Source organism: Rhinopithecus roxellana, chromosome 17 (assembly GCF_007565055.1).
Source record: "Rhinopithecus roxellana isolate Shanxi Qingling chromosome 17, ASM756505v1, whole genome shotgun sequence".
NCBI classification, from domain to species: Eukaryota; Metazoa; Chordata; class Mammalia; order Primates; family Cercopithecidae; genus Rhinopithecus; species Rhinopithecus roxellana.
Window position 1 is genome coordinate 74,973,243 of NC_044565.1, and position 22,285 is coordinate 74,995,527.

General features: G+C 42.7%; 1 long non-coding RNA gene across 1 annotated transcript; it reads left to right on the plus strand.

Annotated features, from left to right (window-relative positions):
- Positions 1 to 2,582: 2,582 nt before the first annotated feature.
- Positions 2,583 to 21,724, plus strand: LOC104669443. The gene is made up of 4 exons (XR_748991.1): positions 2,583 to 2,800; positions 3,501 to 3,592; positions 3,704 to 3,873; positions 20,820 to 21,724. It is a non-coding gene; the product is annotated as an uncharacterized LOC104669443 (long non-coding RNA).
- Positions 21,725 to 22,285: the final 561 nt, after the last annotated feature.

A 22,285-nucleotide genomic window follows, 5' to 3' on the forward strand; every position in this document is an offset into this window, starting at 1 on the left:
GACATGTGAAATAGTTGTCCTCGATAGGACTTCAGTGTGAATTTAAAAAGGGAAAGAGAAAGGCCATGTGAAAGCACTTTGCAAATTTTAAAGTGTTATAGAAAAGTGCAGAATTGGTATTATGAGGAAGACATTCTGGGATCGAGCATAGCCTGTTAGGGTGGCTCTGCCACGGCCAGACTCAGGTGAGAGGCATCAGGTAACAGGGATACAGAAATGCTCCCCAAAGGCCGGGCACAGTGGCTCACGCCTGTAATCCCAGCACTTTGCAAGGCCGAGGCGGGTGGATCACCTGAGGTCAGGAGTTTGAGACCAGCCTGGCCAATATGGCAAAACCCTGTCTCTACTAAAAATACAAAAAGTAACCGGGCATGGTGGCACGCACCTGTAGTCCCAGCTACTTGGGAGGCTGAGGCAGAAGAATCATTTGAACCCAGGAGGGGGAGGCTGCGGTGAGTGGAGATTGAGCCACTACACTGCAGTCTGGGTGATAGAGTGAGACTCTGTCTCATTGAAAAGAAAAAAAAGAAAGAAATGCTCCTTGAAGCAACACATGGGAATTTTGTTGAGCACCTGCCATGTCCTCAGAATTCTTTTATCTGCTTAGGATTCAAATATAATTAATTCTCAGTCTCTGTTCTTCAGGAGCTCACTGTCCAAAAGGAATCTGTCTCCCCAGTCCACATGCTGAGGCTTGCTCCAGAGTGAATGTGTGCACCAGAAAGAACCCACACAGGCCCCCTGAGAGCTGTCAGCTTTGCCAGGCTTCTGTGAGATCCCTGGGTCTCAGTAGCCAAGCTAGGAGGAGCACCATTTGCCCACTGACTCTTGGGCAAGGCTGCAGCCTGCATCCCAGCCGGCAGAAGGCAGGTGCTATCACAGCTGAGTTTGCAGTCACTGAACGGTCCACTATATGTTTTTAGTGGATAATATGTTTTATCTGCTTCAGATCCTTATCTTGGTTGCTTAAAATTTCTGCAGAAAACAAACAACTTCTGCCAGAATTGGCTCACAAAATTAGTTTAGTAGTATAATCAGTTGTATAGCAAGTATTTCCTGAGTAGCTCTTGGAAGGCAGTCAACACAAGAGGGATGGATCATTCTTCCAGTTCATCACACGTGCGTTGGACATGCTAACAGTCCCCGACAGCTATCAGGCGAGTATATGGATGATCACACAAAGGCAGAGGCATCGCAGAAGGATGCTAACTAGATGTCATGAGTCAAGGATACTATAGAAGGATCTCTTTGTTGACAAAGAGGGTACCTCTAAGGTTCCTTCAGATGGGATGATTCTCTGTTCACTGTGATCGCTACTATGCAAAGGCCTGTGGGCCATTTAGGAGAAAAGCATTCAGTCCAATTCTACAAACACAGTGAGGATGTAATATGCCCTAGTCGTATATGAGTGGATCCAAGGAGGAAATACACACATTCAGTCCAATTCTACAGACGCAGTGAGGATGTAATATGCCCTAGGTATATATGAGTGGATCCAAGGAGGAAATACACACATTCAGTCCAATTCTACAGATACAGTGAGGATGTATATGTCCTAGGCATATATGAGTGGATCCAAGGAGGAAATACGCAGTCACTACTGTTAAGAAGTCATGACCTGCTGCAGGGTTTGCCAAACTATGGGTTATGGGCCAATCTGGCTCACCACCTATTTTTGTAAATAATGTTTTACTGGAATCCAGACACACTTGTTTGTTTACATATTGTCTATGGCTGCTGAGCACCCACTATAAGGACAAAGTTAAGTAGATAGAGACTTTATCACCCACAAAACCTAAAATATTTGCCTGGATGGCCCTCCACAGAAAAAGTCTGCCAACCTCTGGTCTTGTGGGAGGACACTGCCAAGCACAGTTAACTGTAATTCTTGGCTGTAGCATCTTGAATAGGGTGGCAATCCCTGGCTGCTGAGGGGGACAGCTGGCCGGCTGCCTCCCAGGGGCGTTTCCATGACTTGCAGGCCCAGAAACTAGACTTGGGCATGACCACAGAATTTGTGATGGACTGAAGATGCCCAAACCATAGACTGACTTATAGGCTAGAAATGAACATGTGGGGTGGAATAGTCCTTTCGGGGACTAGAATAATTTCTAGAGGGCCACCCTTTCTACATGATACAGCACCCATTCAAGTGTGGCTACTTACACTGAGACTTTCTGATGAGCATGACTAGACAGCAGAGGGCCCCCAGGGTAGTTTGTTCAGGTCAAGGTGAGATGAGAGGAGAAACCAGCCCTGTACCTTGCTGGACACCACCACTCCAGTGCCTGAAATCCAACCTCCCCACCCCCATCAGCATAGTCCTCCCTTGGAAAAGATTGGAAAATGCAAGAATGTGCTTCTTTGACTCTGGCCTTCCTCTAACAGCCCTGCTTCTGTCAACAGCCTTTCGCAGCTTCCTTAACGTCATTGGCTACAGGTTACAGCTGTTGCTAGTAAAAGGCATTGTTCCTTTGAGCTAGCAGGCACTTTGTTCTTTCCCATGACACATTGTTTTATGAGCTCGTTCTAGAGGAGAAACCTTGTATCCCTGTGCTCAAGTTCTTCAGGAGCACCTCACTGTCTCCCTCTGCCCACCCACCTGCACCTGACAACTGTGGGCTGTGCTCTCCTGGAAGCACCGTCAGATGCTGCCAGACTACAGAGGAGAGTGCCCTTAATCCTGACTGAAGGTTTGGGAAAAGGCTTCTCAGAAGAGGTGATACTTGATATGGGCCCTGGAGGAGGAGGAACAGTGAGAAGAGAGCAGTGAGAGATGTCATCTGGGTGGGTAAGAAATGTCAGTGGTCATGGAGGCAGCATGAAGGGAGTGTTGGCTGCAGAAACCTGGCGAGGCTCCTTAGAGACAGAGATGAAGAGGGAGATGGGGATGGAGATGGAGATGATAGAGACAGACAGATTGAAGATGGCAGAGTGGGGGCTAGGGGGAAGGGGGAAGGGGGAAGGAGGATGAAGCAGGAAAGATAGATCAAACGAGACTGCGAGGAGCCTGTGTGCCTGGGCTTTATTTTGGAGGCAATGAGAAACAGAAAGTGTTTTTGAGCATGATGGGACAATGAGGAGTTCTGTGGTTTAGGAAAGCCAGCAGCCACGGGAAGTGCAGATTCAAAGCAAGGAAGCTTCCCAGGGTTTGGTGATGATCTTGGTGAGAAGTGACACAGGGATAGTGGGAATGGAGTTGAAAGAAAGGATGAAATTCCAGAGTATGGCTGTGCTCAGTAGACAGCAATCAGGGAGGGCAGGAGGAGAGTAAAAGGGTCCTCTGAGCTTTAATTCAGATGTTGAGGAGATGGTGGTATTATCAATGGAGCTGGAGCTCTTAAGAGGAAGAAGGATGGGGAAGAAAAGGATGAGATTTTTGACAAGTTGAATATGGGGTGAGCATGGGTCCAACTGAAAGCAGTGAAAGTACAGATGTGAAAAATAGATGCGGTACAGTTGAAAAGTGGGGACTCATTTTCACCTGAATGTTACCTGAGGCGCAGGGAAGAGAGGCCATCCAGGACAGAAGTACAGAATGAAAAGAAAAAGCAACTAAGCATGAAATCTTGGAGAATGTCCTCACTGAAGGGTGAGCAGATGAAGAGGAGCCCACAAAGAGACGGAGGAATTGTCTTCATTCCCTCATTCATGCATGCATTCATTTGGTCAACAAATATTTTTTGGCACCTCCCATGGACAGGTCCTGAGCACCAAGGGTACAGTCAGAAATGATGAGTCCAGAAATGATGCCCTCCAGAACGTCTGGTGAGGAAGGCACTCAGGAAAATGCAGCACCCTATGGAGGCCCAGAAAGGAGGGCAATCAGGAAGAACACAGTCTGACGGTGTCAAGTGCAGTGGAGGCTAAGAGGTGGGGAGGAAAAGATGGGAAAAGGAGAGAACTGGGGAGGCAAGAGGGACAAATGAGAAGGCAGAGGAGAGACGATAGAGGCACAGAGTAGGGATTTGTCTGATTCAAGAATCCTAGGCTGGGCACGGTGGCTCACGTCTGTAATCCCAGCACTTTGGGAGGCCAAGGTGGGTGGATCGCCTGAGGTTGGGAGTTCGAGACCAGCCTGGCCAACATCATGAAACCCTGTCTCTACTAAAATACAAAAATTAGCTGGGCGTGGTGGGGCAGGTGCCCGTAGACCCAGCTACTTGGGAGGCTGAGGCAGGAGAATCGCTTGAACCCAGGAGGCGGAGGTTGCAGTGAGCCAAGATTGCCCCACAGCACTCCAACCTGGGAGACAGAGCAAGACTCCATCTAAAAAATAAAAGAAAAAAGAATCCTGTGTTCTTTTCCCTGGCCTTACCTTAGAAAGCAGAGTGAATGATGACCTAATCAGGTTTACCTCCATTGCCATAGCAACCTCTAGGACTCACTTTGCTGCACATTCTTGAGACCTGAAGTGAAGAAGTTACTTTATATCAAGTTACCTACCAATTAGGCTAGCGATTTCTCTCTCTTAAAACATTCTTTTAAAGTCTTGTCATGTTTCGTCTTTCTAGAATTCATTTTTCACATCTTCATTCACTGGGATTCTGGACCATAATATATGCAAACACACAAAATACTAAAGATTGAAAATAAAATTATTCTGTTATCTGATTATAAAAGTGGCCATTGTTTAAAAAAAAAAAAAAAGCTTTGGAAAATACAATATAAAGTAGAAAATACAAATCACTCATTTCCCCACCACTCTTAGTGTTCTGTTGTTTTTCTTCCCAGTCCTGTTTCTAGACACATGTGATGACATTTAAACATATTTTTATTGTTAATCTACAGTTTCATATATGGTTTTGTTTGCTAACTAATTATATCATGGACATTTCCCTATGCCACTAAAATAACTATAAAATCATTTCGTTATACGTAAGCTTCACATTTTAGCCCTTTTTCTATTTTAATGCAGCAATTGTCCACCTTTATACATAAATATTTGTTCCTGAATCTTAAAAGTGGTCAAATTCATTCACACCTCAAAATTATATTTGTATTTACTTTTTCTTAGAATCTTTGTGTTTAATGTCTCATTCATTTCAAAGAGCAATATTAATACGATTGAAAATAATCACAGCATCTTGTGTCTCCAAATGCAAGTTATTTTGAAATGTGATCTGATTTTATTTTGTAAACTCCGTTATTAAGAAATTTGACTCAAATTTGAGATATGATACATTTACTCTTGACTCATGGCATTCAGCCCTAGGTTTCCATCAATGCTTGTTCGAATTCCATGGGTATAGCACTGGTGGAACTGCCTTTTCAGATTTTTAGATTTGTCAGAGAATATTAATCCTTAACCTAAGGTTTTTTTCCTGATTTCTCTCTTTACATTTATTCCTTTTCTTAGTTTCATTATGATATATGAAACTAACATATCCTTTGTATGAGGATTCAGTGGTTACTTCTGAAAGCAAACAGGAAGTTATTTTTTGCTTGTTGGAAAAATTCACTTCCCTTAATGTAGCTTTTCCCATTATTTTACTCTCAAACATTTGGTGTACTTCTGTTTCACATGTGTTTCTTGTAAGAAGAATATGGTTGGATTTTTAAAAATTAACTATCTTTTGGCTGACAAGTGTAATTCTTTTTTATTTAATTCTTATTGATATATTTGGATTTATTTTTACCATCTTTTTACACTTTCTAGTTGGTGAAATTCCTACTCCATTTTTTTCTCCTCTAATATTTTGGAATGTGTCGATTCTAATTTTTTAATGGTTAAAGTTATTAATTAGATTCACCCTCCTCCTAAAACTTAGAGTATTTTAACTCTTTCTCAGTTTATAAGCTAGTATTATCCAGTATTTTCTTTCTATTAAAAAATCTTGTGAAATGTGTCATATGTAGAAAAGTTTACAACATGCATGTGTGTGTGTGTGCATGTTTGCACACACACACACATATACATTCATATATTTACCATTTTAAGAAATAGAATATGACCTCTGCTTTAGAAGCTCATCTCTCCCAACCTCTGACTTTTATAACTTCCCAAATTAGATTTATTAGTGTTGATATTTATTTAGATGTATCCATGTGACTACAAATGTCTTTGATCACATGGTTATCTTTCTTACAACTTACAGCTCATATCTCCTTTCTGGAGAAGTATATATATCCTTCTTTCCAAAGTATATATATCCTCAGGAAGTTCCTTTAGTAAGAATCTGTCCATAGTAAATTATCTTGGCTTTTGTTCACCTAAATATATTCTATTGCATCCTCATGAAGGATAAGTTTTACTGGGTATCCAATTGTAAATTGAAATAGTTTTCCCAGCACTTTGAAGACATCATCTTGTGATCTTTTACTGTCTGCTCTGTTCATAAGAAGTCAGCTGTAAAACAGGAAAGCTGTCCTTTACTCTAGCTGTTTGAAGCGATTACCTTTGTCTTTAATGTTCTTTCCTTTCACCAGGACAGGTCTGGGTGTGAATATTCTTTAGAATTTTTTGTACTTCCTAAATATAAGGGGCCATACAAATGACTGAATATTGTTTCCATCTCATTTTCTCTAGTCACTCTTTCTGGAATTTTCATTAGATGAATGTCAACACTTCTCACGTAAACTTTCATGTCTATATCATGACATCCTTCTCTTTCTCTCTCTGAACTATATTCTAAGTAGTTTTGTCTTCTCCAACTTTTAATTTATTAATTATACATTTCATTTCTAATTTGTTAGTCAACTCATATGCTGAATTTTAAAATTCAACTATTTTACTTTCAGAAGTTAAGAATCTTTTTTCGACGTTTCTAAGAGTATTTTGTTCCTTGCTCATGTTTTAAAGTTTTTTTTAAATATTGAAAACATCTTTATTTATAAGGTATGGTTTTCTGGCATACTCTGTTTTTGTAAATATAGTTTTATTAAAACACAGGCAAGCCCATTCATTTGCATACTGCCCATGGCTGCTTTTATATTAGAATAGCAAGGCTGAGTGTTTTTGACAGAGACTGTATGGCTTGTAAAGCCTAAAATGTATACTATCTAGCCTTTTAGAGAAAAGTTTGCTAACCTTGCTCTATGTGATAATTCCAACCCAAAGCCTGAATGTCTGATTCTACTGTTTGATGTTTCTAACCCTGTCTGATGATGTCTTACTACATGGGTGGTCTTGTGATTTTTTAAAAATTGTGAGCTCATTTTTGTTGAGGCACTAGTTGTGAGAATTTTATGAGGCTTGAATTGGAGAACATTCCTTATATTTGTGTTTACCTTTGCCAAGTGCCTGGTCATTTAAAAAAAATTTTTTTTTGGTTTGTTTGTTTAAAATAGTTTCAGAATAGGTACACAGAGTGAATTTGAACCCAGGCTTGAGGCCTGACTGGTGATTATTTATAACTTCTGGTAGGGGGCAGGGACTTTTATTTTTTCTTCCGACCAAAATCAAGGTTACGATGCAAAATTTTCTTTGCTGTTTCCTTTGCATGGCAAATATTTTCTAGTTCACTCTTGTATTGGGAATGTGGGCCTTTGGGGACTCATTCCAAAGTCTCCATGCTGACACTGCACTGCTTTGTCGTCTGCCTCTCCTGTTCCCCTTCCCCTGACATGGATGTAAAAACTGAAAGTTCTCACTTACAAAACACTGGCAAATGCCCTCAGGGTCTGATGCCTGCTCCAGTGAACATTTACCATGCTCATTCTGAATTCTGGCTTCCAACTTCATTTTTGGCCTCTGGGGATTAAGATACTTTAATTTCTTGCCAAGTTAGCTACTTATTTTATCCAGCATTTTAAAGGTGCTTTTTAGGGGAGAATTTTCAGGATATAGAGTCTGTCATATTGCTAGAAGTAAACATCAGGAAATTTTTAAATGAAAAAAACACACGATTAGGAAAATGGAAATAGAAAAGTTTCATAACATTCCAACAGGGTTCCAAGCCTACCTGATGTTTATTTATATCTGAGTTATGAGTGTTGTCTCTGGAGTCAGACAACCTGGGTTTGGAATCAGGCTCTGCCGCTTACTACTGCTAGGGGTGAGGGTGGGCAAACTTTTTCTGTAAAGGGCTGGATGGTAAGTACAATTGTCCTTCAATATGCATAGGGAATTCCTTCCAGGATACCCCATGGATAACAAAATCCATGGATGCTCGAGTCCATGATACAAAATGGCCCAGTACTTGCATATAACCTATGCAAGTCCTCTTGTATACTTTAAATAATCTCTGGATTACTTATAATACCTAATACCATGTAAACGCTATGCAAAGAGTTGTGATGTTGTATTGTTTTTAATTTATATTATTTTTATTGTATTGCTTTTTTATTTTTATTTTCAAATATTTTTGATCCTTGGTTGGTTGAATCCACAAAAGTGGAGCCCTCACATATGGAGGACCAACTGTATTTTGAGCTTTGCAAGCCATATGCAACTACTCAACTCAGTCACTGTATCATGAAAACAGCCATACATACGTAATATGTAATGAATGGGCATGGCTGTGTTCCAACAAAACTTTATTTACAAAAGCAGGCACTTAGCTGGATTTGAACTTCAGGCTATAGATTGCACACCCCTGGCCATGTACGAGTTAATAAATCTCTTTAAGCATCAGTTGTTTCATCTCTAAAATGGAGAAAATAATAATACCTGTGTCATCCATAGGTTGTTTGAGCATTAAATTAGTGAATTTATCGGAGGCATTTGAACCATAGCAATTCCATCTTAAATAGGGGTAAAATGAGACTGAGACCTGCCGGGCTGCATTCCCAGGAGACTAGACATTCTTAGTCACAGGATGAGATAGGACATCAGCACAAAATACAGGTCACAACCGCCCTATTGATAAAACGGGATGTCATAAGAAAGCCCGCCAAAGCCCGCCAAAGCCCACCAAAACCAAGATGGTGATTAAAGTGACCTCTAGTTGTCCTTGCTGCTCATTATATGCGAATTATAATGCATTAGCATACTAAAAGACACTCCCACCAGTACCATGACAATTTACAAATGCCATGGCAACGTTTGGAAGTTACCCTACATAGTCTAAAAAGGGGAGGGACTCTCAGTTCCAAGAAATCTCCACCTCTTTCCCCGGAAAGCTTATGAACAATCTACCCCTTGTTTAGCATATAGTCGAGAAATAACTATATTCAGTCAAGCAGCCCATGCCATGTCTCTGCCTATAGGGTAGCCATTCTTTTGTTTATTTCTCAAATAAGCTTGCTTTCACTTTATGGACTTGCCCTGAATTCTTTCTCGCTCAAGGTCTGAGAGCTCTCTCTTCAGGTCTGGAGCAGGACCCCTTTCCAGTAACAAATTCATATTAGTGCTAACGTTAGCTGTGATGTCACTGCTGGAAGTGATGATGATGATTTGAAACCAGTTTCTTGATTTTTTAAGATCATAAGGTGTCTCGTCTTCAAATCATTTAAATGCATCCAATGTAGCTTCCTATGCTGCTACTGATGACACACAATAGAAAGCTCACAATACTGCAGTAACGAATGACCCCCAAATCTCAGTGGCTTTAAAGAACTCAGATTTAAGTTTTGCTCATACTACATTCCATCACACTGGTTGATGAGGGGTTCTCCTCACTGTCATTCCTCTGGGACCCAGGCTCATCGAGCAGCTACCATCTTGAAATCACTGGTCACTACAGGGGAAAGGAGCTTTGCAGGGTCTTTAAATAACAATTAAATGCTTGGTCTGCAAGAAATGTGTTATTTCTGTGTGCAGTTCACAGTCACAGTTGGTCACATCTTTCTCTCCCACTAGCTTATTGCTTGGGTTGCTGGGCGTGTTGTCACAGACAAGCTTCATCTGTTGGCCCCTCCAAGGAGGGCCTAGAAGTGCAGAGCTACTCACCCAAGGCCATAGGCTTCCCAGGGCAGCCCACATCCAGGGAATGCTTCCTGTGTGGGTAGAAAGGCCCAGCCCTTTCAGCCTAGTGTGGGACAGTTTTGGGATTTGGCTCAGCCTGTTGTTTGGCAACTTGACTTCTCCCTCTGCCCAGTCCTGCTTCCCTCTTTTCCTTTCCACCGGGGTTGTTCCCAAGGATACTCGTTAATGAGCATCCTGTACACTAAACTCCATCTCAGGGTTCTTCTCCAAAAACCCAATCTGTGACATTCACCATGTGCCTAAGAGAGAGAAGGCTGGAATATCTCCTGAGGAACCCCAAGGACTACCTTACTCACTAAAGTGAACAGTTAGCCCTTATAGAGGGGAGAGACTAAGATCACAACCATGCTAATAGCTAATATTTATTGAGCACTTACGTGCCACATGCTGCACTAAAATATGTTACTTGGATTTGCTCATTTAATCTTCACAATGCCCTGTGTATTAAAACAGGGGATTAGACTAGGCAATGACAAGCTATGGCCTGCAGACCAAATCTGCCCACGCCTGTGCCTTTATGTATTGTCTATGGCTACTTTCATGCTATAATTGCATAGTTGAGTTGTTGTGACAGACACTGCATGACCCACAAAGTTGAAAATGTTTACTATCTAGTCCTTTTCAGAAAAAGCTTGCCGAATCCTGTTTTAGGTATTATTTCCATTTTATAGATAGCAAAATTGGAGCTTGCAGAAGTATGTGGTTTATTAAATCACAGAATGTCAATTTTTAGTCATGTAGATCAAAGATAAAATTCTAAGTCCCCCAACCAACTGAATGGACCCCTTCTCCCAGCCAAGGGCATTTCAAAGTTAATCTGAAAAACTAGTTCAGGCCATCATGGGAAGGGGCAGTCAGATACACTTCATTATACCATCCTTCCTTAGGAATTCAGGCACAACTGACCAGCATCAACATTAAAACAGGGTAGGCATGGTGGCTCACACCTGTAATCCCAGCACTTTGGGAGGCCAAGGTGGTTGGATTGCCTGAGGTCAGGAGTTTGGGACCAGCGTGACCAACATGGCAAAACGCCATCCCTACTAAAATTTCAAAATTAGCCGGCAATGGTGGTGCATGCCTATAATCCCAGGTACTCGGGAGGCCTGAGGCAGGATAATCGCTTGAACCTGGGAGGTGGAGGTTGCAGTGAGCCAAGATTGAGCCATTGCATTCCAGCCTGGGCAATAAGAGTGAAACTCTGTCTCAAAAGCAAACAAACCAACAAACATTAAAAGAGACTTAAGACTGACAAAACAGACTCTTCGTAGTAATAAGATACCAACATGACAAATAGCAGACCCTGAAAGAAAATGAAGTATATTTTTTTACATATTCTGAAATGGCCCTGCGAAGCTTGTCTCTTGTGGGGAAAATCTACGTTCCATAGAGAATCCCCTTCCCTTTCCAGGTCTTTTCCTTGATCCAGGAGATAATTACCTGAGTCTGGCATCTTTTTAGGTCTAACAAGAAACATTTACAATCTATTTTCTCTGAAGCCTGCTACCTGGAGGCTTCATCTGTATCAGAAAATCTTTGATTCCACCTATAACCTAAAAATCCCCTGCCCCATCCCACTTTGTGTTGTCCCACTGAACCCATCTACACCTTTCCAGACTGAACCCATCTATACCTTACCTGTACTGATCGATGTCTTATGTCTCCCTAAAATGTATAAAACCAGGCTGCATCTCTGTTACCTTTGGTACATGTTCTCAGGGCCTACTGGGACTCTGTCATGGGTCATGGTCCTAATGTTTGGCTCAGAATAAATCTCTTGAAATATTTTACCGTTTGATTCTTTTTGTCAACAGTCATGAAGACAAACATTTGAACAGCAGCCCCCTTCTGTGATGGCAGGTGCGGACCCCCCACCCCCATGCCATTGATGGGCCTTTATAAGTGCTCAGTGAATGATTATGAAGGATTTTCTTCCATTCTCTTCTTCCCACCATCCTTCTTTGTAAAATTGAGGCCTCCTCTTCCACCTTTGCTCTGAATCCCCTCCCAGACAAGTTCTATTTTCTAGAGACAAGCGTATCTGAAATTGCAACCCTGTGGCTTCTCTCCACCAAGTGAAAAACACAAAAGACGCATCAGTTTTTGGTACCTTTGACTGTAAAACCTCTGGAGGAAGTTCTGTTTTTCTGAAAATGGCTTTCTTTTACTGGAAGAGTTAGGGTGGTATATCTGTAGAGCCTGAGCTGGCTACCAGGAAACACTTCATGATGGCTGAGAAATTGTTCTGCATGCTGAACCTTAAAGTGATAACATAAAATGACAGCCTTGACAGACCCCCTAGAATCTAAGCCTGAGATTATCTGTTTCCAACTGCTTCCAGCTGAGAAGCGGCTCTCAGGGCAGCACTGAGTACTCAAAAGCATTCCCTCATAAAAGTGATTGTTCAAGGGGGATTCAAGAGTTCAATTCCTTAATGCCCATCCAACTGCTTCCTAGATTCTTCCAGAACATGGGCCTTATGCCCCTAAATTCACTCCCATACTTAGAAGCAGAACTGGAAACTGAGCTCAGGTTGCTTGATACCAAAATTTGTGCTCTTAACCATGCATTTCACTCCCTTCTGGTACACAAATATCCAGGATCATGTATTTACTTTCTACAGATACTGTTATATGTGCTCATGTAAATTGTCTGGCAATTAGCTGCAAGAGGATTATAGGAAGAGATTCTACCTATCCATCTCTTTACACCATGCCTTCTGAAGAGAATGTCCCTGACTTTCAGAGAGAATCCTTGGATTTAGTCAGGAATATTAGATCCCTAAATAAAAATGTCTAAAATCCTTTCCCCATTCTTTGTTGTTGTTGTTTTTGAGATAGGGTCTCACTCTGTCACCCAGGCTGGAGTGGTGGTGGTGTGATCACAGCTCACCGCAGCCTTGACCTCGCAGGCTCAGGTGATCCTCCCACCTTAGCCTCTCAGTACACCTGGCTAACTTTTTGTGTTTTTGGTAGAGATGGGGTTTCATCATGTTGCCCAGGCTGGTCTTGAACTCCTGAGCTCAAGTGATTCACCTGCCTTGGCCTCCCAAAGTGCTGGGATTACAGACATGAGCCACTGTGCCCAGCCTGTTTTTTATTTGTATAAATTTAAGGGGCAAAACTGCAGTTTTGTTACATGGGTATATCGGGTAGTGATGGAGTCTGGGCTTTTAGTGTGGCTGTCACCTGAATAGTATACGTTATACCCATTAAGTAATTTCTCATCCTTGGTTCATTAAAAAACAACTGGCCCTCAAAAATGTCTAGGGAATGGTGCACAAATGAACGAATGAGTCAATGGATGAATGAATTAATCAATCTCCAGACCCTTGACAACTTAAGGATCTGGGCAAGGTTTATGCCCTTGATAAACAAACAAAAAAAAGATAGTCAGCAGTTTTCTTATTGCTGACGTAGGCATCAGAAGGTACACAATCATTCCGTTAACAAACACTGAACCTTCACTATGAATTGCACACCGTGTTACGCACGGAGGATATGACATGCAAGGTCTTTGCTCTCAGCACAGGCAGGCCACCAGAGATGAGGCATGGAACGTAGTGTGGCCACAGGAAGCTTCACCTGGGGCTTTGGCCAGTTGCTCGTATGTAGGGAATAGAACATAGGGAGGCATACATGGATAGAAGATACCCTTTCTAGGAAGTGAAATGGGAGTGCAACATCCAGGTCGAGGACTGGGAAGGGTTAAGTGTAAGGTTCTCTGGCAGCCAGGAGATGTAACCCGATCCCTCTCAGCGGTAGCTTTTTAAACCTGGGCTTTAAAACCGGGAAACCTGGAGGAATCATAAGACACTGGGCTGGTTTTGCTGGTCTCCCCTCTCTGTTTAGAAAGACAGCTCTTGCCTTGCATAGCTAACATTTCTTTGGTGGTGAGAGGGACTTCTCTATATTGCTCATTTTATCCGTATTATGATGATTTGTACTAGTTGCAATTCTCAGAGTATGTCCTGATCTCCAGAAACAAGGGAAGTCGAGAGCACAACAAAAGAGAGACATTTTAAAAGCATTGACTATTTTAATGACATAATTCTGTCAATATTACAGTGTTTAGACACAAATATAACAGGATTCTTTGTACAGAACTTTTCAAACCATTAATTTAGGATTAGGAAACTCCCCTCGCTCCCCCTAGGGCCACTGCTTGATTCAGTTAAAGCAGCTTAATTCAGGTTAGGGTAAAATTTAAGCAAACTCCATTGCTCAGCAAAATGCTGCCTGAAAACAGCTAAAGATAAGTCAGAATGTCCCTGAGCAAACCTCAGGCATTATTAACCAAGACCTGCCTTAATTCTGGTTTATCTCATGGTGACCAAGGAGAAAAAAGTGTTCCCCTGCTAGAAGTATTCTATGTCTATTACAAAGCATCGATTGTGTGTTCAATGGCCATAAGAGAATGGATGATATACACGCTAAGAGTTTAGAAGAGAGAGTAAACTGAAGTTAAGGGCATTTCAAAGGGCTTCATGGGCGAAAGGATCTCGAATTCTAATTGAAGGAGAAGGAAGACTTAGTTGAAGAGGTGAGAGAATTTCAGAATGATATCGAGGGAGGCTTGGAAGCAGGAATTTGGGTGTCATATTTCTACAGACTAGTAACTGATCAGGGTCTTTTTTTTCCTTCCAAAGAGAGAGAAGAAAAATATTAGATTGATGCAAAAGTAATTGAGGTTTTGTAACGTAATGGCGAAAACCGCAATTACTTTTGCGCCAACTTAAATAGGTAGAGAAATGTAGTTGAAACAGAAGGTTTGTTTGAGGATGTCACCCAAGATCAGGTTGAAAAATTAAGAAGGAGGCAACCTGTGATGGGCTTTAGGTTTTAGAAGAGCAGACAAGGCCAGGACTTGATATGTAGAAGTGGAATAGTATTCCCTTTCTCCTCGTTTTCTTCTTCACTTCCAGGTTGCTTTGGTCACTATATAATGTCCACCTCAGTTTGATGGCAGACAGAAAGATTATTGGGGAAAAAAAATAGGATCAAGTGTTAAACTCAGGCAGCATCATGTTCTAGTGCTATTGGGTGAAAATTCTAATGTAGACAAAAGATATAACAACTTTAATAACTCCCTGAAATTTAAGTAAAGAAGCAATTCTAGGCTGGGCGCAGTGGCTCATGCCTGTAATCCCAGCACTTTGGAACGCTGAGGCGGGTGGATCACCTGAGGTCAGGAGTTGGAGACCAGCCAGGCCAACATGGTGAAAACCTGTCTCTACTAAAAATACAAAAATTAGCCGGTCACGGTGGCGTGTGCCTGTAGTCCCAGCTGCTTGGGTGGCTGAGGCAGGAGAATCACTTGAACCCGAGAGGTGGAGGTTGCAGTGAGCCTCCATCTCCAAAAAATATATATAAAATAAAAGAAGCCATTCTAGCAACTCAACAACATGAAAGACACTGAAGTTGAAGCAAAGCAAGAGGTTCCTTTTAAAACTGGATCACAATTTATAAATAGCTGTATCCAAATGGAGAGGACATTATTGCCATCATGCACTCAAACAACCTTGCATGTGTCTGGGCACCTTTGAGCTGAAATTTAAGCAGGGAAACTAGTCATTGGAAAAATTCCAATGACTGAATGGAATGTCAAAGCTTGCTGTGAGCTGAGATGCACCACTGCACTCCAGCCTGGGCGACAGAGCGAGACTCCGTCTCAAAAAAAAAAAAAAAAAAAAAAAAAAAAGAAGTGTTTAAAACTGAAATACCAAAGTAAAATAAAACTTGGAGGCCTTCTGTGATTCAAAGGCAAGTATTTCATAGATTTCTCTGTTGAGGTGCATCTCATTTTGGTGTGCATCCAAGTGTTTTCCAAGATGAAAAACTCCTTGAGAGCAGGAACATATTTCCTTTATGCCTCATTGAATGCAGGCCAACCAGTGGCCTGATGAGGTTTGGAGGGTGTGAATGACAAGTGTAAATAAAATTGTGTTGACAGCTATTTAATTATCATGTAGTTTCATGTTGAATGTTCAAAAGTTCTGAATAAATGAGCATAACAAATCTCAGTGAAAGCTAAATTAATTAACACATTTTGGCTAGCTGCAGAGAGCCATTTTGCTGTGTTCAGGAGTCCCCATGGTGTGATACCCATCTTGATTATGTAAGGCAAGTGAGGAGGGGAAAGGAAAACTTTATTTTTAGTGAGTTCCCTTTTTGTTGATTGACTCCTCTAAATTTGTAGCAAGGCAGACCATGCCCCTGACCCATTTTCCTCTGATGGGTCTTGTTTCCCACCCTATAGTTCCTTTTTTTTTTTTTTGAGATAGAGTCTCGCCTGTCACCCAGGCTGGAGTGCAATGGCATGATCTCGACTCAGTACAACCTCCGCCTCCCGGGTTCAAACGGTTCTCCTGCCTCAGCCTCCCGAGTAGTTGGGATTACAGGCGCCTGTCCGCCACCACGCCCAGTTAATTTTTGCATTTTTAGTAGAGACGGGGGTTTCACCATGTTGGCCAGGATTGTCTCAAACTCCTGACCTCTTGATCCTCCCACCTTGGCCTCCCAAAGAGCTGGGATTACAGGCATGAGCCACCACTCCCGGCCTGTAACTCCTTTATTATTTTTTATTTTTATTTTTTTTTTGAGACGGAGTCTCGCTCTGTCGCCCAGGCTCGGGTGCGGTGGCCGGATCTCAGCTCACTGCAAACTCCACCTCCCGGGTTCACGCCATTCTCCTGCCTCAGCCTCCCAAGTAGCTGGGACTACAGGCGCCTGCCACCTCGCCCGGCTAGTTTTTTGTATTTTTTAGTAGAGACGGGGTTTCATCATGTTAGCCAGGATGGTCTCGATCTCCTGACCTCCTGATCCACCCGTCTCGGCCTCCCAAAGTGCTGGGATTACAGGCTTGAGCCACTGCGCCCGGCCTGTAACTCCTTTTTAATACCTGCTTCACATGGGTGATTTGTTCAGGATCTGTTTACCCCAGGAGGCTGTCTGCTCCCAGTGGACAGGGTCTGTTATTGCCATGGCCAGGCACTGAGGGCCAGCACAAAGGCACTTGCTGGTCCAGGGGCAACTTTGGGTTGCAATCTAACAACATATTAATTCTAACTTCTCCATCTAAAATGGAAATCTGTTCTGAATTTTCTGTAAGTTTCTATGGAAGCTAGGTGAGGACCCTATAGTTGTTCAGTAAATGCTTGTTATATGAAAACAAAAGGGAAGGGAAGGGAAATGCTAGGGTAAACCTCATTTCTACTTGTTGCTCTATTCCTGGGGGTACGTCATCTTTTTCTGCAAAGCAGACCTGTTTCTACCTTTGCTCACACAGCTTGGTAGACAGACACTAACATTTTCATCACATGAGCCCACATGAGCCTCTGCTTTAATTCTGCATTTGTAAAGCTTCATGTTTTTTTTTCTCATGGAAGCAGAGTCATAGGTGGAGGAGGTCACACATTTCTAAACTCCATCACCCCTACTTTTTTTTTTTTTTTAATGGAGTCTTGCTCTGTCACCCAGGCTGGAGTGCAGTGGCGAGATTTCGGCTCACTGCAACCTCCGCCTCCCAGATTCGAGCGATTCTCCTGCCTCAGCCTCTCAAGTAGCTGGGACGACAGGCACCCACCACGACATCCGGCCTCATTTTTCTATTTTATTTTACTTTATTTTTAGTAGAGTCAGGGTTTCACCATGTTGGCCAGGCTGGTCTCAAACTCCTGACCTCAATTGATCTACCCGCCTCCGCCTCCCAAATTGTTGGGATTACAGGTGTGAGCCACTGTGCTCGGCCCCCTACCCTTACCTTTTGATGAAATGGTTAAAAATACAAAACAGACTGTGTGAGTGAATAAGGTACCTATTTTTGAGCAGTCATGAGCTGAAGATTCCATTCTTGGCTTGCTGCTTGTGTAGGAGAACACGGGACTTCCTCTCCCTATCAGTCCCTACCACTTTGTATGAGGTGTGGGACAGCCAGCCACACTGTGCTAGCACCTAATAAGGTTGCAGATTTAATTCTAGCCCAAATCTGGACAAACTGATGTTCAGGTTAGAGCTAGCTGATGTTCAGAAAAGGCTGCCAGAATCCTAATGAGCAGCCTGAGGAAATGGAGCCATAGACTCTGTTTAAAATTCTTCTCTCCTTTCACTTCATTTTTTCATTTTCTCTGCCTACTTCTCTGTCTGCTCCCTTTCTCATTCATTGCTTTCTGCTTCCTTCCTCCTTTCTCCATTCATTCCTCTTCCTTCTTTGCCTCTATCCGTTTTTCTGCCTGTCTTTCCCTTCTCACCCTCTCTCTCCTGCTTCCTCTCCTCTGACTTTCCTTTCCCACAGTCTCTCTCTTGCTCTGTCTCTCTTCCTTTTATCTACAGCCTATTGGCTTCTCATTTCTTTTCCTTCTCCCCTCCCATTTTCTTTCTAAGAATTTCTTGATGAACCTAAAAGAGGACTAAAAGGAGCTCCATGAAATCCTTGCCTGGAGGAAAACATGGATGGATGCTCTTCTGATCATAGGCAGCCACTAAATTTGATTTGTAGCTGATCTTAAATGTAGGAAAAGATTTTCAATTACAAAACTCATAAAGTGTAAAGATGAGGGAAGCTGGCTGCGTTTTCAGTTTGACTAATGGTCTCAAAGCGCTTTAAAATGTTTGGCATTTGCCAGCCTTTCTTTCTTCTCCTAATCCTCAAACTCATGAGTTTTTATGGGAAACATAATCCTCTTTTCTGATTCATTTACACTTAGCTCATCTGAGTATTGTTTTGTAAAAACATCTGAAGTCCAAGAAGTTTTATGAGATCTTTAAAGGCTTGTTTTTTGAACCAGGAAGTTGTGTACTGCCAATATAAATGGACCTTGAACTCTAGGGGGGTTTGAGTCCAGCATCCATAGCATTAAACTGGGTCTAGAATTGGCAAAGGCCCATCCCCATGGCTGACAGAAACTGGGCTTTCACTTTCAGAATAATAGTGAGTTCAGTGTTTGGGATGAGTGACCATCTCAAATGATAGTACATGGGGTACATAACAGGTTTTTCAAGGATTATCTTGCTAGTTACGTAAATAGCAAGAGACTTATGTGGAAAACTGTGATTTTGCTGGAGTCTCCCAACTATAGAGTGGGGCTGCTTGCTCATGTGTATATTTCCATATTAATTGTGTGTATACACACACGTACACAAATGTGTGGAGGGATGGGGTTAACGTTCACATTAGAGATTTATTTTTGTATTAAATTTTTTTTTTTATTTTTAGTTTTATTATTTTTTTGAGATGGAGTCTCACTTTGTCGCCCAGGCTGGTGTACAGTGACACAGTCTTGGCTCACTGCAACTTCCACCTACAGGGTTCAAGTGATTCTCCTGCTTTAGCCTCCCAAGTAGCTGGGATTATAGGCACGCACTACCATGCCCGGCTTTCTGTATTTTTAGTAGAGACAAGGTTTCATCATGTTGGCCAGGCTGTTCTCAAACTCCTGACCTCAAGTAATCTGCCTGCCTTGGCCTCCCAAAGTGCTGAGATTACAGGTGTGAGCCACTGCACCTGGCCTTTTTTTTTTTTTTTTTTTTTTTTCAGAGTTGGGGTTTCACCATGTCGCCCAGGCTGGTCTCAAACTCCTGAGCTCAAGTGATACGCTGACCTTGGTCTCCCAAAGTGCTGGGATTACAGGTGTGAGCCACCGTGCCCAGCCTCACACTAGAGGTGTTTCCCCCCCCCCCCCTGTGGTTTTATTTCAGAGATGATCTGATTGTGATATATCCAAATCTATCATAAGGCAGGTTGTAGCTGGGTTGAAGATCGGTGTGAAATGCCCACCTCTCCATTGCTATGGGTTGAGAGGAAAACTGCATTATGTATTTTTTACTGGTTAAAAAACATTTTTCTGCAGATACAAAGAGCATGGTTAAGGTCATTTCTCTCCCAAATACTAGGATCTCAGGCAGAGTCCCAGGCCTTCTGGAAACTGAGGCTCCAAGAGGTGAAATGACTTGCTCAAGTTTCCATGGAAAGTTGATATGGTTTGGCTGCGTCCCCTCCCAAATCTCGTCATGGATTGTAATCCACGTGTCGTGGGAGAAACGGGGAGGGGGGAGGTAATTAAATCATGGGGGTGGTTACCCTCATGCTGTTACTCCTGATAGTGAGCTCTCAGGAGATCAGTGGGTTTTTAAGGGTTTTCCCGTCTTTTGCTTCGGCACTTCTCCTTGCTGCCGCCACGTGAGGAAGGACGTGTTTGCCTTCCCCTTCTGCCACGATTGTAAGTTTCCTGAGGCCTCCTCAGCCCTGCAGAACTGTGAGTCAATTAAACTTCTTTCCTTTATAAATTAACCAGTCTTGGGTATGTATTAGCAGTGTGAGAACGGACTAATACAGAAGTAAAGCAGCAGGTAGAGCCCAGCTCCCCAGAGTCCCCATCCAGGCAGTGCCCTCCACAGGTAGCTGCCACTTATTGCCCAAAAGCAGCTTTAATGCTTGCCATCTGTCCATCTGGGGCCTGGGAGTGACCCACTAGAATAGCCGATCCACCACTGAAGACAGGTAGAGCCTGGTCCTGTTAGTGATGCTGTCCTTTACTCTTTTCTGAGCTTTCCCCTGTCTGACATCTCTCCTCTCCTGTCCTGGCTCTGCAGAATGTTGTAGCTATGCTAATCACCCTCCTCCCCACCTCCGTCTATTTCAACTGTGGTTACAGAATCCCTACCTGAGAGGTAAGAGCTCTGTGAACTGATCTGAGTTTCAGGTAGGAAATATTTTCCCTACATGTTGGTGAATTTTCCATAAGATGACAAAGAATTGTGGGCTGTACTATGATACAGGGATCATACAAATCAGGTCCTCCCCTGAGAGGTCTATCATAATCTCAAAAGTGTTGCTTCATTCAGTTGTTGTTTATTGTTTTTAAGCTTTCATTTACATCTTCTCTCCCTAACAAGAGAGGAAGTTTCTTCAAGACAAGGGCTTTATGCCTTGTGGATCCTTTGTATTTCCACAGCCTCAGTGCCTCCTTCAGAGATGGGGTGGGTATTTATTAGCTTCTGTTGTATCCTTCATACAGAACCTGGTGCTAAGAGACAGCTTCTTTTGTTTGTTTGTTTGTTTGTTTTTTAAACTTTTCTTAAGACTAGTCAAGTACAATACCGAGAAGAGGGGAAAGAGTAGAACAAGGAATTGGATCTGTAACTGACTGTGAACAGTCAATTGAAGTAACTCATTACCTTTGAACCAACCTGGGAGGCAGCCTTGTGACTCACCTCAGTCCTCAATCTTCTCAGCTTGTGCTGACCTAGAATGATTCTGTCTAGAAGGATCCTGGATGTTCTTAGAGACACAGACTGCTGGGGCTGGAAGGGACTTTTCATCCAATTCCTCTGTGACAGAGGAAGAAGTGGAGGTTTGGAAGGAGAGGTGAGCTGCCTGTGGTCCTTTAGCTAAAGGCAGTGTTAGGACTGGACCTGAGGGCTGTTCCCTCCAATCCAGTGCTACTTATTCCATGACAGTGCCTCTCAAACCATGTTCTCACAAGCAGCTAGTGCTCAGGCAGCTGGACTGAGGCCCTGCCTGCCAAATCAAATATTGGAGGTCCAATGTACAGAAAAAAAATTAATTAATGGGTTAAGTTTCCTTAGGGTTAAATGATTTTTCCATTAATACTTCTTAAACCATTGTCACCTGTTATTAATTGTCTACTAGCCAATGCAAGAAGGCAACAAAACAAAAGGATAAGCCACAAATAAATAAGAACAAGAACAACCAAAGCCCTGGAAACACACTATCATTCTTAAGTTAAAGGCTTTAAAATTAATAAAAATAGAAGAAGACTGCTATGACTATGAACTTTCTATTGCATTCACATAATAAAATCATGCATTCTACTGGCGACATTGTTTTGAATTCAAATGCTAAAAGTAAATACGTCATTATTTCATGGTTTTCCCCAAAGAGTACTATGACCCCCAGGACTCTATCCCTGGAACATTCTGACATCTCTCTTAATGGGTCAGGTCATCTCCAAGTTGGGTGACCCTGTCGGATTACGGTCCGGTGAATTGATTCGTCTTTATTAAAAATAATAATGGCTTAGGGTTGTCAGGGATCCTGAACTCTAATCCTATCCTAAAGGCCCAGGGACAGGGCTGTCTCTGCGGTTGTCTCTATCGGTTCTCCCCGTCCACGCGGGCGCCCTCTGCTGCCCGCCCTGCACTCCCATCCCTGCCAAGCGAGGAGCAGGGTACCAGAGGCTGCAGACCGAGAAGCAGCCACGGGGACTTTACAGCCCCACAGGGAGCCACCTAAACGGTCTCCGATGGAGACCTCAGCGCGCCCAGACAGCCCTTTCTGGGGCCAGATTTGGTATTTGAATTCAACCCTGCAGCAAGTATCCCAGCAAACACGGATAAGAAAATGCCTGGGCTTCCAAACAATATCAAACGCAGGGGGCTTCTGCAAGGACAGGACCGT